The following is a 14,342-nucleotide window of genomic DNA, read 5'->3' as shown; positions in this document are numbered from 1 at the left end:
AGACCCTTTCTCAAAGAAAGGGTGCTTCTATAGACCCTTTCTCAAAGAAAGTGTGCTTCTATAGACCCTTTCTCAAAGAAAGGGTGCTTCTATAGACCCTTTCTCAAAGAAAGTGTGCTTCTATAGACCCTTTCTCAAAGAAAGGGTGCTTCTATAGACCCTTTCTCAAAGAAAGGGTGCTTCTATAGACCCTTTCTCAAAGAAAGGGTGCTTCTATAGAACCTTTCTCAAAGAAAGGGTGCTTCTATAGACCCTTTCTCAAAGAAAGGGTGCGTCTATAGACCCTTTCTCAAAGAAAGGGTGCTTCTATAGACCCTTTCTCAAAGAAAGGGTGCTTCTATAGACCCTTTCTCAAAGAAAGGGTGCTTCTATAGACCCTTTCTCAAAGAAAGGGTGCTTCTATAGACCCTTTCTCAAAGAAAGGGTGCTTCTATAGACCCTTTCTCAAAGAAAGTGTGCTTCTATAGACCCTTTCTCAAAGAAAGGGTGCTTCTATAGACTCTTTCTCAAAGAAAGGGTGCTTCTATAGACCCTTTCTCAAAGAAAGGGTGCTTCTATAGACCCTTTCTCAAAGAAAGGGTGCTTCTATAGACCCTTTCTCAAAGAAAGTGTGCTTCTATAGACCCTTTCTCAAAGAAAGGGTGCTTCTATAGACTCTTTCTCAATGAAAGGGTGCTTCTATAGACCCTTTCTCAAAGAAAGGGTGCTTCTATAGACCCTTTCTCAAAGAAAGTGTGCTTCTATAGACCCTTTCTCAAAGAAAGGGTGCTTCTATAGACTCTTTCTCAAAGAAAGGGTGCTTCTATAGACCCTTTCTCAAAGAAAGGGTGCTTCTATAGACCCTTTCTCAAAGAAAGGGTGCTTCTATAGATCCTTTCTCAAAGAAAGGGTGCTTCTATAGACCCTTTCTCAAAGAAAGGGTGCTTCTATAGACCCTTTCTCAAAGAAAGTGTGCTTCTATAGACCCTTTCTCAAAGAAAGGGTGCTTCTATAGACTCCCTCTCAAAGAAAGGGTGCTTCTATAGACCCTTTCTCAAAGAAAGGGTGCTTCTATAGACCCTTTCTCAAAGAAAGGGTGCTTCTATAGACCCTTTCTCAAAGAAAGTGTGCTTCTATAGACCCTTTCTCAAAGAAAGGGTGCTTCAATAGTCCCTTTCTTAAAAAAGGGTGCTTCTATAAACCCTCTCTGAAAGAAAGGGTGCTTCTATAAATCCTCTCTGAAAGAAAGGGTGCTTCTATAAACCCTCTCTGAAAGAAAGGGTGCTTCTATAAATCCTCTCTGAAAGAAAGGGTGCTTCTATAGACCCTTAAAACATATATTATCCTATTGTCCCCTTACTACATAGCCTCCTTCATGGGCTTCCTTTTGTTTTCAATAGTCCCTTTCTTAAAAAAGGGTGCTTCTATAAACCCTCTCTGAAAGAAAGGGTGCTTCTATAAATCCTCTTTGAAAGAAAGGGTGCTTCTATAGACCCTTAAAACATATATTATCCTATTGTCCCCTGACTACATAGCCTCCTTCATGGCTTCCTTTTGTTTTTTTCGCCATGGAATGTTGATATTAAATTTCCATTAATAACTTTTGCAATTAATTGCTAATATGTTTGTGAAATAATTAATAATTATGTTCTCATTAAAATGTTTGAAATAATCGACCTCCTGCTTAACTATGAAATGGTGGCCAGCAAATCTATTTTTGTTGCGCATTTTTTGCATTATTTTATCGGTCAATGAACATAAGAGGCGATAGGCAAAATATGGATGACCGTGATAATCAAAGTTTAAATGGATGAAATCTAATCGGTGGTTTTAATCTTTACACCCAGTCAAATAGAAGAAGGCGAAGAAGAATACGAAGGTAAAGAAAAATGAACAATAATAGACCACCTATTTTGTTAAATTGTCTATTCTCCTATTAACACTGGTCGCCCTTCTTATCCACCTTTTCCAATCCCTTTCTTCATGCCACCATCATTCTTCGTTGCTTAGAAAAGATTAAATCATTTGTGGCTGGAAATGTCTTAAAGCCAATCCTCCTTGACTAAGAAATTATGTCTGTTTGCCTCTAATCTTGGCTTATCAATCTTTGTTTTTGTTCGCCTTTGGTCAGCAGCTTAACAGACGTCCGGCGATGATTGTCTAAAAAAACAATGATGGGTTTAATATTGGTGATAAGAAAGAAAAAAAGTTGTTGCCTTGTGCGATATGGTTGCAAAAAAAATATATGATTGAATTACTTGAGTTATTAGCTGACAACAAACAGACAGAGGGGGAAAGAAGGGAAGGGAGAAGTAGCATTAATTTATTATGCTTCCATGTTGCTGGGACTCCTCATTGCTCATTGCTGCTTGCTTGTGAGTTGTTGCTTTTTACACACCCGGAAATAATTGAATGAAAATATTTATTTGCCAGGGTCCGGCCGACAGTCAGAGCTTAATATTATAAGATGAAGGTTAGTCACATACATTCCAGTAGCATTTAGTCATTGATAAAATGGATACAACTTGTGAGGAAAGCGTTTCGATGATTGGAAATAAGTTCCAAATGTGTAATAACAATTATTTTCTCAAGGATTCTAGAGGTAGAAAGCCTCCTAAAAGTCTAGAGATTGAAGAACTACTAAGAGTCTTCTCTAGATAAAAAATCTCCGAAAGGTCTGTCTAGAAGAACTCCTAAATGCCTTTCATAGACCGAAGCCTTCCTAAAGGTCTTCTATATATAAAAGACTTCCTAAAAGCATTCGATAGATAGAATACCTCCAAAATGTCTGATGTACATAGAAGTCCTGTTAAAGTTTCCACATAGCACAAATACCTTTTATTTATTTATTATTAACAGTGTAGTAAATACAGAGTAGAAGACGTCTCAAAGGTCTTCTAGAGATACAAGACCTCCATCATGCCATCTATTTACAGATATACTCTGAAGGTCTTCTAGAGATAGAAGAAGTCCCAAAGGACTTTTACAGACAGAAGGCCTTCTAAAGGTTTTATATAAATAGAAGACTTCTTAAAAATCTTCTAAACATAAAAACCTTTACTTAAAACCTTAGCCTTCTTTTATCTCTAAAACACATTTAAGAGTCCTTCTATCTCTAGAAGGCCTCCTAAAGGTTTCCTATAGATAGAATGACTCTAAAATGTCTTCCAGAAATAGAACACCTTCTGAAGGTCTTCTAGAGAAAAAGGACCCCTTAAAGGTGTTTTTAAAGACAGGCGATCCCTCAGGGTCTTCCAGAGATATAAGACTACCTGAAGATCTTCTAGAAATAAAAGGTCTTCAATAGAGAGAAGACCTTCTAAAGATCTTCTACAGGTTTAATGGTTTTCTAGAGACAGATTATCTAGAGACAGATTATCTAGAAAAAAATTTGTACATTTAGAAAATTAGCTAAAGGTCTACTAGAGATGGTGTTCATAAACCACTTCAGTAAAGTGCATAGTGTTTGTATGTCATTTGGATAACCCGAATAATGTGCCTAAGTCAATCGGATAATATGGATAACGTTTCTACCATATTTGGATAACGTGGATAAGGTTTTCAAACAATTTATATAACTTGAGTAATGTTCTGTGAAACTTGAATAACGTGCATATAATTTCTAAGCCATTAAGAAAACGTAGGTAATGTTGCTAAGCCCCTTGGATAAAGTGAATAATGTCCTAAGCCACTTGAATAAACTGAATGATGTTTCTAAGTCTTTAGGATGATGTGGATAATGTTTTTCAATCACTTTGATAACATAGATAATGTTTCTAAGCGACCCGGGTGACATGGGTAATGCTTCTAAACCACTCGGATATGTTTTTAAGTCACTTGGATAACGTGTATAATATTTCTAAGCCACCAGAATAACGCGGATAACGTGGATAATGTTTCTAAGGCAATTGGATAAACTGGAAAATGTTTCAAAGCCACTTTGATAACATCAATAATGTTTCTAAGCCACTCGGTTTATGCGGATAATGTTCGTAAGCAACTTAGATAAGGTCGATATGTTGCTTAGTCACTTGGATAATGTTTCTAAGTCAATTGGATAAACTGAAAAAAGTTTCTAAGTTAATTGGATAAACCGGATAATGTTTCTAAGTCAGTTGGATAACGTGGATGTTTCTAAGCCACTTAGATAAGGTGGATAATGGTAACAAGCCACTTGGATAACGCGGATAATATTTACAAGTCATTTTGATAACGTGGATAATGTTTCGTAGCCACTTGGATAACGTGGATAATGTTTCTTAACCACTTGGATAACGCGGATACTGTTTCTATGCCACTTCGATAATGCGGATAATGTTTCTACGGCAATTGGATAAAATGGATAATGTTTCTAAGTCAATTGGATAAACTGAATAATGTTTCTAAGTCAATTGGATAAACTGAATAATGTTTCTAAGCCACTTGGATAACATGGATAATGTTTCTAAGTTACTTGTACAACATGGATAATGTTTCTAAGTCAATTGGATAACGTGGATAATGCTTCTTAATCACTTGGACAGCATGGGTACTGTTTCGAAGTCAGTTGGATAACGGGGATAATGTTTCTAAGCGACTCGTATAACGCGGATAATGCTTCTAAGCCACTTGGAGAAAATGGATAGTGTTTTTAAGTCACTTGGATAACATGGATAATGTTTCTAAGTCACTTGGATAAAGCGGGCTACTTGGATAACGCGGATAATGTTTCTAAGCCACCCGGATAACGCGGATAATGTTTGTAAGTCACATGGATAATGTGGATAATGTCTCTAAATCAACTGGATAACGTGGATAATGTTTCTAAGCCACCATGATAACGTGGATAATGTTACTTAATGTTTCTAAAGCAATTGGATAAACTGTATAAAGTTTCTAAGTCAATTGGATTTACTGGATAATGTTTCTAAGTCAATTGGATAACGTCTATAATGTTTCTAAGGCACTAAGATAAGGTGGATAATGTTTACAAGCCACTTGGATAATGCGGATAATGTTTCTAAGTCAATTGGATAAACTGAATAAAGTTTCTTAACTTAATTGGATAAACCGGATAATGTTTCTAAGTCAGTTGGATAACGTGGATGTTTCTAAGCCACTTAGATAAGGTGGATAATGGTAACAAGCCACTTGGATAACGCGGATAATATTTACAAGTCATTTTGATAACGTGGATAATGTTTCTTAGCAACTTGGATAACGTGGATAATGTTTCTTAACCACTTGGATAACGCGGATAATGTTTCTAAGCCACTTCGATAATGTGGATAATGTTTCTACGGCAATTGGATAAAATGGATAATGTTTCTAAGTCAATTGGATAAACTGAATAATGTTTCTAAGTCAATTGGATAAACTGAATAATGTTTCTAAGCCACTTGGATAACATGGATAATGTTTCTAAGTTACTTGTACAACTTGGATAATGTTTCTAAGTCAATTGGATAACGTGGATAATGCTTCTTAGTCACTTGGACAACATGGGTAATGTTTCGAAGTCAGTTGGATAACGGGGATAATGTTTGTAAGCGACTCGTATAACACGGATAATGCTTCTAAGCCACTTGGATAAAATTGAAAGTGTTTTTAAGTCACTTGGATAACATGGATAATGTTTCTAAGTCACTTGGATAAAGCGGATAATGTTTCTAGGCTACTTGGATAACGTGGATAATGTTTCTAAGTCACTCGGATAACGCGGATAATGTTTCTAAGCCCACAGTATAACGTGAATAATGTTTCGACGACACTTAGATAACTTGGATAATGTTTCATAGCCACTAGGATAACGTGGATAATGTTTCCAAGCCACCAGGAAAACGTGGATAATGTTTCTACGCCACTAGGATAACTTGGATAATGTTTCTAAGCCACTAGGATAACTTTGATAATGTTTCTAAGCCAACAGGATAACGTGGATAATGTTTCCAAGCCACCAGGATAACGGGAATAATGTTTCTACGCCACTAGGATAACTTGGATAATGTTTCTAAGCCACTAGGATAACGTAGATAATGTTTCTAAGCCACTAGGATAACGTGGATGATGTTTCTAAGCCACTTGGATAACGTAGATAATGTTTCTAAGCCACTAGGATAACTTTGATATTGTTTCTAAGCCATTAGGACAACGTAGATAATGTTTCTTAGCCACTAGGATAACGTGGATAATGTTTCCAAGCCACTTGGGTAATGTTTCTAAGCCACTAGGATAACTTGGATAATGTTTCTAAACCACTAGGATAACGTGGATAATGTTTCTAAGCCACTTGGATAACGTGAATAATGTTTGTAAGCCACTAGGATAACTTTCATAATGTTTCTAAGCAATTAGGATAACGTGGATAATGTTTCTAAGCCACTAGGATAACGTGGATAATTTTTCTTAGCCACTAGGATATCGTGGATAATGTTTCCAAGCCACTTGGGTAATGTTTCTAAGCCACTAGGATAACTTGGATAATGCTTCTAAGCCACTATGATAACGTGGATAACGTTTCTTAGCCACTAGGATAACGTGGATAATGTTTCTAAGCCACTAGGATAACGTGAATAATGTTTATAAGCCCCCTTGAGAACGTGGATAATGTTTTGAAGCCACTAGGATAACGCGGATAACGTTTCTGAGTCAATTGGATAAACTGGATAATGTTTCTGAGCCACTTGGATAACGTGTATAATGTTTCTAAGCCACACGGATAAGGTGGATAATGCTCCTAACCCATTTGGATAACGTGGATAATTTTTCAAAGGCATTTGAATAACGTGGACAATACGTCTCAGTTGTTTGGAAAACGTATATAATGTTTCTAAAAACGTGAATACGATTATCAACATATTAAATGAAAGCAGCGACTTTTAGTTCCACTGACCTTTTACAAGAAGCATTTGGACCTCCTAAAAAGAATTTCATTATGATACCTTCAAAAAACTTAATAGAGACAAATTGACATACAAACATGAGGGCTAATAGCTGCCAAAGTGAATAATCAATATCAAACTTCATTGATCCCTGTTTGTCAATCTGTTGAATGCACTCTATGCATAGGTGGATGGGGCAGTGCTTGAATTAGCCCGCATCTATGATATGAAGAATGATTACAATGAAGAATGCATTATAAAAAATCAATTCTGAGAATTTCACTCATGTTTTCTTTTTTTTTAATTACATTTTTTTCACCGAACATCATCTCTAAGTGAAAAAGGTTATCGATCGATATTCATCTGAAATCACTGACAGACAGAAAAACTTTTGTTCAATTCAATTGAGAGATGAATTGAATGACAACAACAAAAACAAAAAACAATGGTGGTGACGATGCTAATGATGATAACAACGACATCTCATCTCATAATTCAATGAACTACTGCGAATAGCGGGAAATACTTGTCATGGAGGAGATCAAGAGGTTATGTTGTATGTCGGAATTTATTACAAATAAATGTTGATACAAGTGGCCATGAGTAACGTTTCGGAAGTATGAAGCCAATTTTTACTTTTATTCAAACATCTCCAGTAAATATTGTCATGAGAACTTTAGATATATGCCCCTCATGGAAAATGAGCTCAATAATAACCTCATAACAAAATCATCATAAAAAAGTTTGAAAACTGCCAAAGTCCAAATGACAAAAAATTAATAATAAAAACTCAATCTTGAAACTGCAAAGAATTTCAGTTGCATTTTTCACAGCTGTGCCGAAACAGTGTAGAGTAAAAAAAAGATGACAGGAAAATTGAAAAAACAGAATTAATTGAATTAAATGCAATTTATTTGCAGAGAGACAGACAGACAAACTAACATTCACAGCCATAGAGATGCCAGAATGACTGATAAGTAGCAACAATAACACCAGTTACAACAAATTCCAAAGAATTAAAATTCTGGAATTTATGAACTAAATTTTTTTATGTTGTTGTTGTGTGTGGATGTTCCAAGAGATGTTGTGGTCATACTTGATGGGTAAATAAACTGTATGGTTCTCAATAACAAGACCTATCAGTGCACTTTAACATAACCTTTTTGTCTTCTATAAGAAAATCCAGTTGGGTAATTTTTCTTAGCCTCTTAGATAACGTGGATAAAGCTGAAAACACATCCAACGTTTGAGTAAAGTTTTGTGTCATTTCTGGTAGAAGAATAAGGACAAATTGTAACTTGGCAGCACTTTGCCTTTTATTCATCTACCAGAAATAACACAAAACTTTACTCAAACGTTGGATGTGTTTTCACCTTATGTCTCTTAGCCATCTAGATAACGTGGATAATATTTCTTAGCAACTTGAATAACGTGGGTAATATTTCTAAGCCACTTAAATAACGTGGATAATATTTCTAGGGTCCTTGGATGACGTGGATAATGTGTCTAAGGTTCTTGGATAACGTGGATAATGTTTCTAAATCACTTAGATGTTTCTGAGCCCCAATGATAACGTGGGTAAAGTTTGTTAGTTGCTTGGGTAACGCGGATAATGTTTCTAATGGCGTGGATAATGTTTCTAAGCCCCTTGGATAACGTGAATAAAATTTCTAAGCCAATTGATAACGTGGATAATTTTTCTATGCCCCTTGGACAACGTGGATAATGTTTTTAAGGTCCTTGGACAACGTGGGTACTGTTTCTAAGGTCCTTGGATAACGTGGATAATGTTTCTAAGGTCCTTGGATAACGTGGATAATGTTTCTAAGTCACTTGGACAACGTGGATAATGTTTCTAAGCCGCACGGATAACGTGGTTAGTGTTTCCAAACTATCTGGTTAACGTGGATAAGTTTCTTAGCCATTTAGATACCGTGGATAATATTTTTTAGCCACTTGAATATAGTGGATAATGTTTATAAGCTACTTGGTTAGCGTGGATGATGTTTCAAAGCAATTTGGATAACGCGAATAATGTTTCTAAGTGCGGGGACAATATTTCTAAGCCTCTTGGATAACATGGATAATGGTTCTGACCCTCTTGGATAGCATAGATAATGTTTCTGAGCCCGCTACATAAAGCGTATAATGTTTCTAAGCCACTTGTATAATATGTATAATGTTTCGAATCCGCTTGGATAAGATGGATAATGGTTCGGAGCCTGTTTGATAACATGCATAATGCTTCCAAGCCCTTTGGATAACGTGCATTATGAATATAAGCCACTTGTTTAACGTTTTTCTTGGCCCCTAGAATGAAGTGGATAATATTTCTAGGCCCCTAAAACAAAGTGGATAATGTACATAAGGTACTTGGATAACGTGGATAATGTTTATAAGTCACTTAGATAATGCGAATAATATTTCTAAGCCCCTTGGATAAAGTGGATAATGCTTCTAAACCACTGGATAACATGTATATTATTTCAAAGCCCCTTGAATAACGTGAATAATATTTCTAAGTCCCTTGGATAACGCTGATAATATTTCTAAGCCTCTGAAATAAAATGGATAATGTATATAAGGCACTTGGATAACGTGGATAATGCTTCTAAGCCGTTTAGATAACGTGGATTATGTATTTAAACCACTTGTTTAACGTGGATAATGTTTCTAAGCCACTTAGATAAAGCGGATAATATTTCTAGGCCCCTAGAATAAAGTGGATAATGTACATAAGGCACTTGGATAACGTGGATAATGTTTCTAAGTCACTAAGATAATGCGGATAATATTTCTAAACCACTTGGATAAAGTGGATAATGCTTCTAAACCACTTGGATAACGTGTATATTATTTCTAAGCCCCTTGAATAACGTGGATAATATTTCTAAGCCCCTTGGATAACGCCGATAATATTTCTAAGCCCCTAGGATAAAGGGGATAATGTATATAAGGCACTTGGATAACGTGGATAATATTTCTAAGTCACTTAGATAATGCGGATAATATTTCTAAGCCCCTTGGATAACGTGGATAATATTTCTAAGCAACATAAATAACGTGGATAATATTTCGACGGTCATTGGATGACGTGGATAATGTGTCTAAGGATTTTGGATAACTTGGATAATGTTTCTAAGTCACTGGGATGTTTCTGAGCCCCAAGGATAACGTGGGTAAAGTTTGTAAGTTACCTGGGTAACGCGGATAATGTTTCTAAGCCACTTGGATAACATGGATAATGTTTCTAAGCAACTTGGATAACGTGGATAATATTTCTAAGCCACTTGATAACGTAAATAATGTTTCTAAGCCACACGGATAACGTGGATAGTGTTTCTAAACTACTTGGTTAACGTGGATGATGTTTCTAAGCAATTTGGATAACGCGAATAATGTTTCTAAGTGTGGGGACAATATTTCTAAGACTCTTGGATAACATGGATAATGGTTCTGAACCACTTGGATAACGTGTATATTATTTCTAACGTCCTTGAATAACGTGGATAATATTTCTAAGTCCCTTGGATAACGTGGATAACATTTCTAAGTCCCTTGGATAACGCGGATAATATTTCTATGCCCCTAGGATAAAGTGAATAATGTACATAAGGCACTTGGATAATGTGGATAATGTTTCTAAGTCATTTAGATAATACGGATAATATTTCTAAGCCCCTTGGATAAAGTGGATAATGCTTCTAAACCACTTGGATAACGTGTATATTATTTCTAAGCCCCTAGGATAAAGTGGATAATGTTTCTAAGCCAATTAGATAACGCGGATAATATTTCCAAGCCCCTAGGATAAAGTGGATAATGTACATAAGGCACTTGGATAATGTTTCTAAGTCATTTAGATAATGCGGATAATATTTCTAAGCCCCTTGGATAAAGTGGATAATGCTTCTAAACCACTTGGATAACGTGTATATTATTTCTAAGCCCCTTGAATAACGTGGATAATGTTTCTAAGTCACTTAGATAATGCGGATATTATTTCTAAGGCCCTTGGATAAAGTGGATAATGCGTCCAAGCCACTTGGATAACGTGGATAATGTTTCTAAACCACTTGAATAAAGTTAATAATGTCTCTAACCCCCTTGGATATCGATAATAACATATCTAATACCTTTGGATAACATGGATAATATTTCTAAGCCCCTTGGATAACTTGGATAATGTTTCTAAGGCAATATGAAACCCCTATACTGCGAAAGATTTTCCAAACAACAAGAAAGCAGTCATATTTACCAAATAATTTAAAAACATTATCCCTCTTACGGACCCAATACTTTCCATAAAAGTGACAATTTTCCATATGTAGTCAACAAAAAGCTACAATTGCTGCTGCTGCTGTTGGTGGTATCACATCAGCTGACCAACCAACCCGTGCATTTGTTGGGTCATATCTCTTCTCAATAAAATAAAAACCAGTGGCCCATATTTCTATCAATTCTGGCACGGATGTATGACCCCATCGTAGCACACAAATGAAACCAAGCATGAGAAGATGATGTGCAAAGTGTGATGCCGCGGCCAAACAACAAAAACAAAATCAAATTTATGATAGTATACCATGAAAAAGAGGGGATGTGGGGAAGAAGGGGGGAGGGGAAACAAACACATGCATTGCAAGTGTTTCCATTGTAGTTTCTTGACTTTTAAATGGCTCTACCACGACGACACTTCGCATAGAACAACAAATTTCTTGTTAATTTTCTAACAAGAATTTTTATTTGAGATCTCTTCATATATTGCTTTTAAAATTCTACTACTCAATGGGGCGGAATTTTTATGGACATTAATCCCCAAAATTCTGCAAGTATTTTTATTAAAACTTTTAACATATTTTTTAACGATGATTGAATTGTTTCTAATCTTTGTTTCGATTTTTAAGATTGCAACAGTAGCCGCATTTATTACCAACACACCGTTGGGGATTCGAAGCCTTATATCTGATAAGGAAGTTAGGCCAGTCAGTCAGTCATCAACCAATCTAAGTCTAAGGTGTTTCTTATCACTCAATTATAAATAAATTTTGAAAAAAAATGTGCTATTCGTTTGATAAGCGTATTTCTAAGGTGATTGAAATCGGAAGCAAAGTTTTGTAAATAAAATCAAATAAAATGTTCATTGTTCAACAAACAAAACTCCCTTCGGTATAGAGGGCACCATTCCATCAGAATAAAAAGACTCGGTTCAGATTGCTTATAAAGACTACCTTCTAGTGGACTATAATCCCTCGTGGTCGCGTAAATACCTTCCTTCAGGCCTTCTATAAAGGCTCCCTTCTGATCGTCTATATAAAAACTCCCCTTCTGGTCGTCCTATGATGACTCCCTTCAGCTCGTGTATAAAGACTCCCTCCTGCTCCTTCTCCCTTTAGTTTTTATAGACGGTCATGTATAAATACTCCCTTCTGTTCGCCTATAAAGATTCTATTTTGGTCGTCTATAAAGACTTTCTTCAGCTCGTCTATAAAGACTTCCATTAACTCGTATGTCTGTAAAGACTCCATTCAGCTCGTCTATAAAGACTCCCTTCAGCTCGTCTATAAAGACTCCCCTCAGCTCGTCTATAAAGACTCCCTTCAGCTAGTCTATAAAGACTCCCTTCAGCTCGTCTATAAAGACTCCCTTCAGCTCATGTATAAAGACTCCCTCCTGCTCCTTTTCCCTTTAGTTTTTATAGACGGTCATATATAAAGACTCCCTTCAGCTCTTCTTCTTCCTACTTCCTTCATCTTTTCTAAAAATACTCCTTTAATATCCTTAAAAGGTATTACACTAAACTCTCAGGGGGAAACTTCAACTTCCTCATCTGTGTATAAAAAAAGTTGTATAATAAAGGGAGTAAACTATGAAATTTCATTCTTCACTTACCTTTCAATGAAATGTGTTATTTTGCCAACAAGAATTGGATTGAAGAACTGTTAGAGTTGGAATTTGCCCCGTACTTGAACTGAATTTGAGAAGAGCAGGTTTTTGTCGAATATTTTTGGGGACAGTCAGTCATACAGACTGCGACTGCACAGCTCAGACTGCAAAAAAGGGCACAACAAATAGATGAAGATTTTTAGTATTGCTTTTTTGTTGTTATTTTTGTATTTGCTGCAAGTTGGTTGGTTCTTTTATTTTCCACCAAAACACAATAGGCACAGAAACACACACACACACTCATACACAAATATTTGCTGTTTTTGGTTTGCTTGATTTGGGTTCAGAAACACAAAATTAATCCTCCCATTTTAAGTGTTTGATCAAAGAAATGCATGATGAATTTTGCTCTGCAAATAATTTATCTTTTTTAATACATATTTTTCACACAATATTATTTAATTTGCTTTTAATTTCGTTATGAAAACAACAATAGAAACAAAAATGTCACAAAAAGAAAGACTTTTTCCTCTCGCGCTTTGCACTCTCTCTCGCTAAAAAATGACAGTTTACCTCACCCCTTGCCAAAACTCTCACTCACACACTCTCTCACTCATTCACAATTTGACGCTCCTTCAGTATCTTTTCTCATACACACCTTTCGTTTTTTTTTTTTCTTGTTTCTTCTTCTATCTTTTTTTTGCTTAGAGATGATTGTGGCTGTTTTTCTTTTAATTTTTCATAATCTCTTTTGTAAAAAGAGGAAAATTTTCATTTTCTTTACTAAAAAGCTTGGACTTTTCACTTCACTGGGTGTTATTCACAAATTGTTTTTGTTTTTTACACAGCAACACTTTCAAGGGAGTGTTTTTTCTCTGCTTTTATTTTTTTGCATTGGGGCAGCAAACAAACAAAAAAATTGCTTTTCACTCCGCGACAACTACGTCAAAAGAATACAAGAAAAAACTAACTAACCAACCGACGACAACTAACATGCGAGACGAGTAGATTAGTCGATTTTTTTGTATGAATCGACTTTACTTATAAGAAAATCGAAAAGCAAATTGAGAAAACAACATTGCCATCACCAATGCTATGGACCTAATGAATGGCAATGCCGTTACAGGGTTGTATATTGGTGAGAACAAAAGGCCAACCTAATTAAAAGGCGTAAAATAATACGATATTTCAAAGAAATTTACGATATTTGACATTGCATTCACTGCAGACAGCTATGACCCGGTCCACACTAGAGTGATTTCAATAAAAAGAAATTGTGAAAAGAAAAAAAGAAATTATTATGAAATTATGCGTTTCTAGATCGCGTTCCATAGTAGAGTAAAATCAGGAAATTGCTGTAGTGCGGAATTCGATCTAAGAACGCCTAATTTCATTAATTCTTTTAATGAAATTCACTGGTGTGGACGTGTCGACACTAGAATGAATTTCATTAAAATTTTCATGAAATAAAAAAATAAAAATGAAAATAATAAAATAAATTAGGCCTTCTTAGTTCGAATTCTTCACTAAGCAAATCTCATGATTTTACTCTAGTATTGAACTCGATATTGAATTGCATAATTTCATGATTTTTTCAATGAAATCACTCTAGTGTGGACC

At 35.6% G+C, this 14,342-nt stretch overlaps 1 protein-coding gene across 4 annotated transcripts in view; it reads right to left on the bottom strand.

Annotated features, from left to right (window-relative positions):
- Positions 1–13,719, bottom strand: part of Dmtn (transmembrane and coiled-coil domain 2 protein Dmtn) — an 87,577-nt gene extending 73,858 nt beyond the window's left edge. For all 4 annotated transcript variants that reach the window (XM_073977129.1, XM_073977175.1, XM_073977098.1 and 1 more), the window contains exons 1-2: positions 13,381–13,719; positions 12,729–12,886 (exon numbers count right to left, since the gene is read on the bottom strand). The gene's annotated coding sequence lies outside the window, so the exon portion shown is untranslated. The remainder of the gene's footprint in view (positions 1–12,728; positions 12,887–13,380) is intronic.
- Positions 13,720–14,342: the final 623 nt, after the last annotated feature.

Source organism: Musca autumnalis, unplaced genomic scaffold (assembly GCF_047663935.1).
Source record: "Musca autumnalis isolate F117 unplaced genomic scaffold, ASM4766393v1 scaffold_1, whole genome shotgun sequence".
NCBI lineage: Eukaryota > Metazoa > Arthropoda > Insecta > Diptera > Muscidae > Musca > Musca autumnalis.
This window is presented reverse-complemented; position numbering and strand designations above follow the sequence as displayed.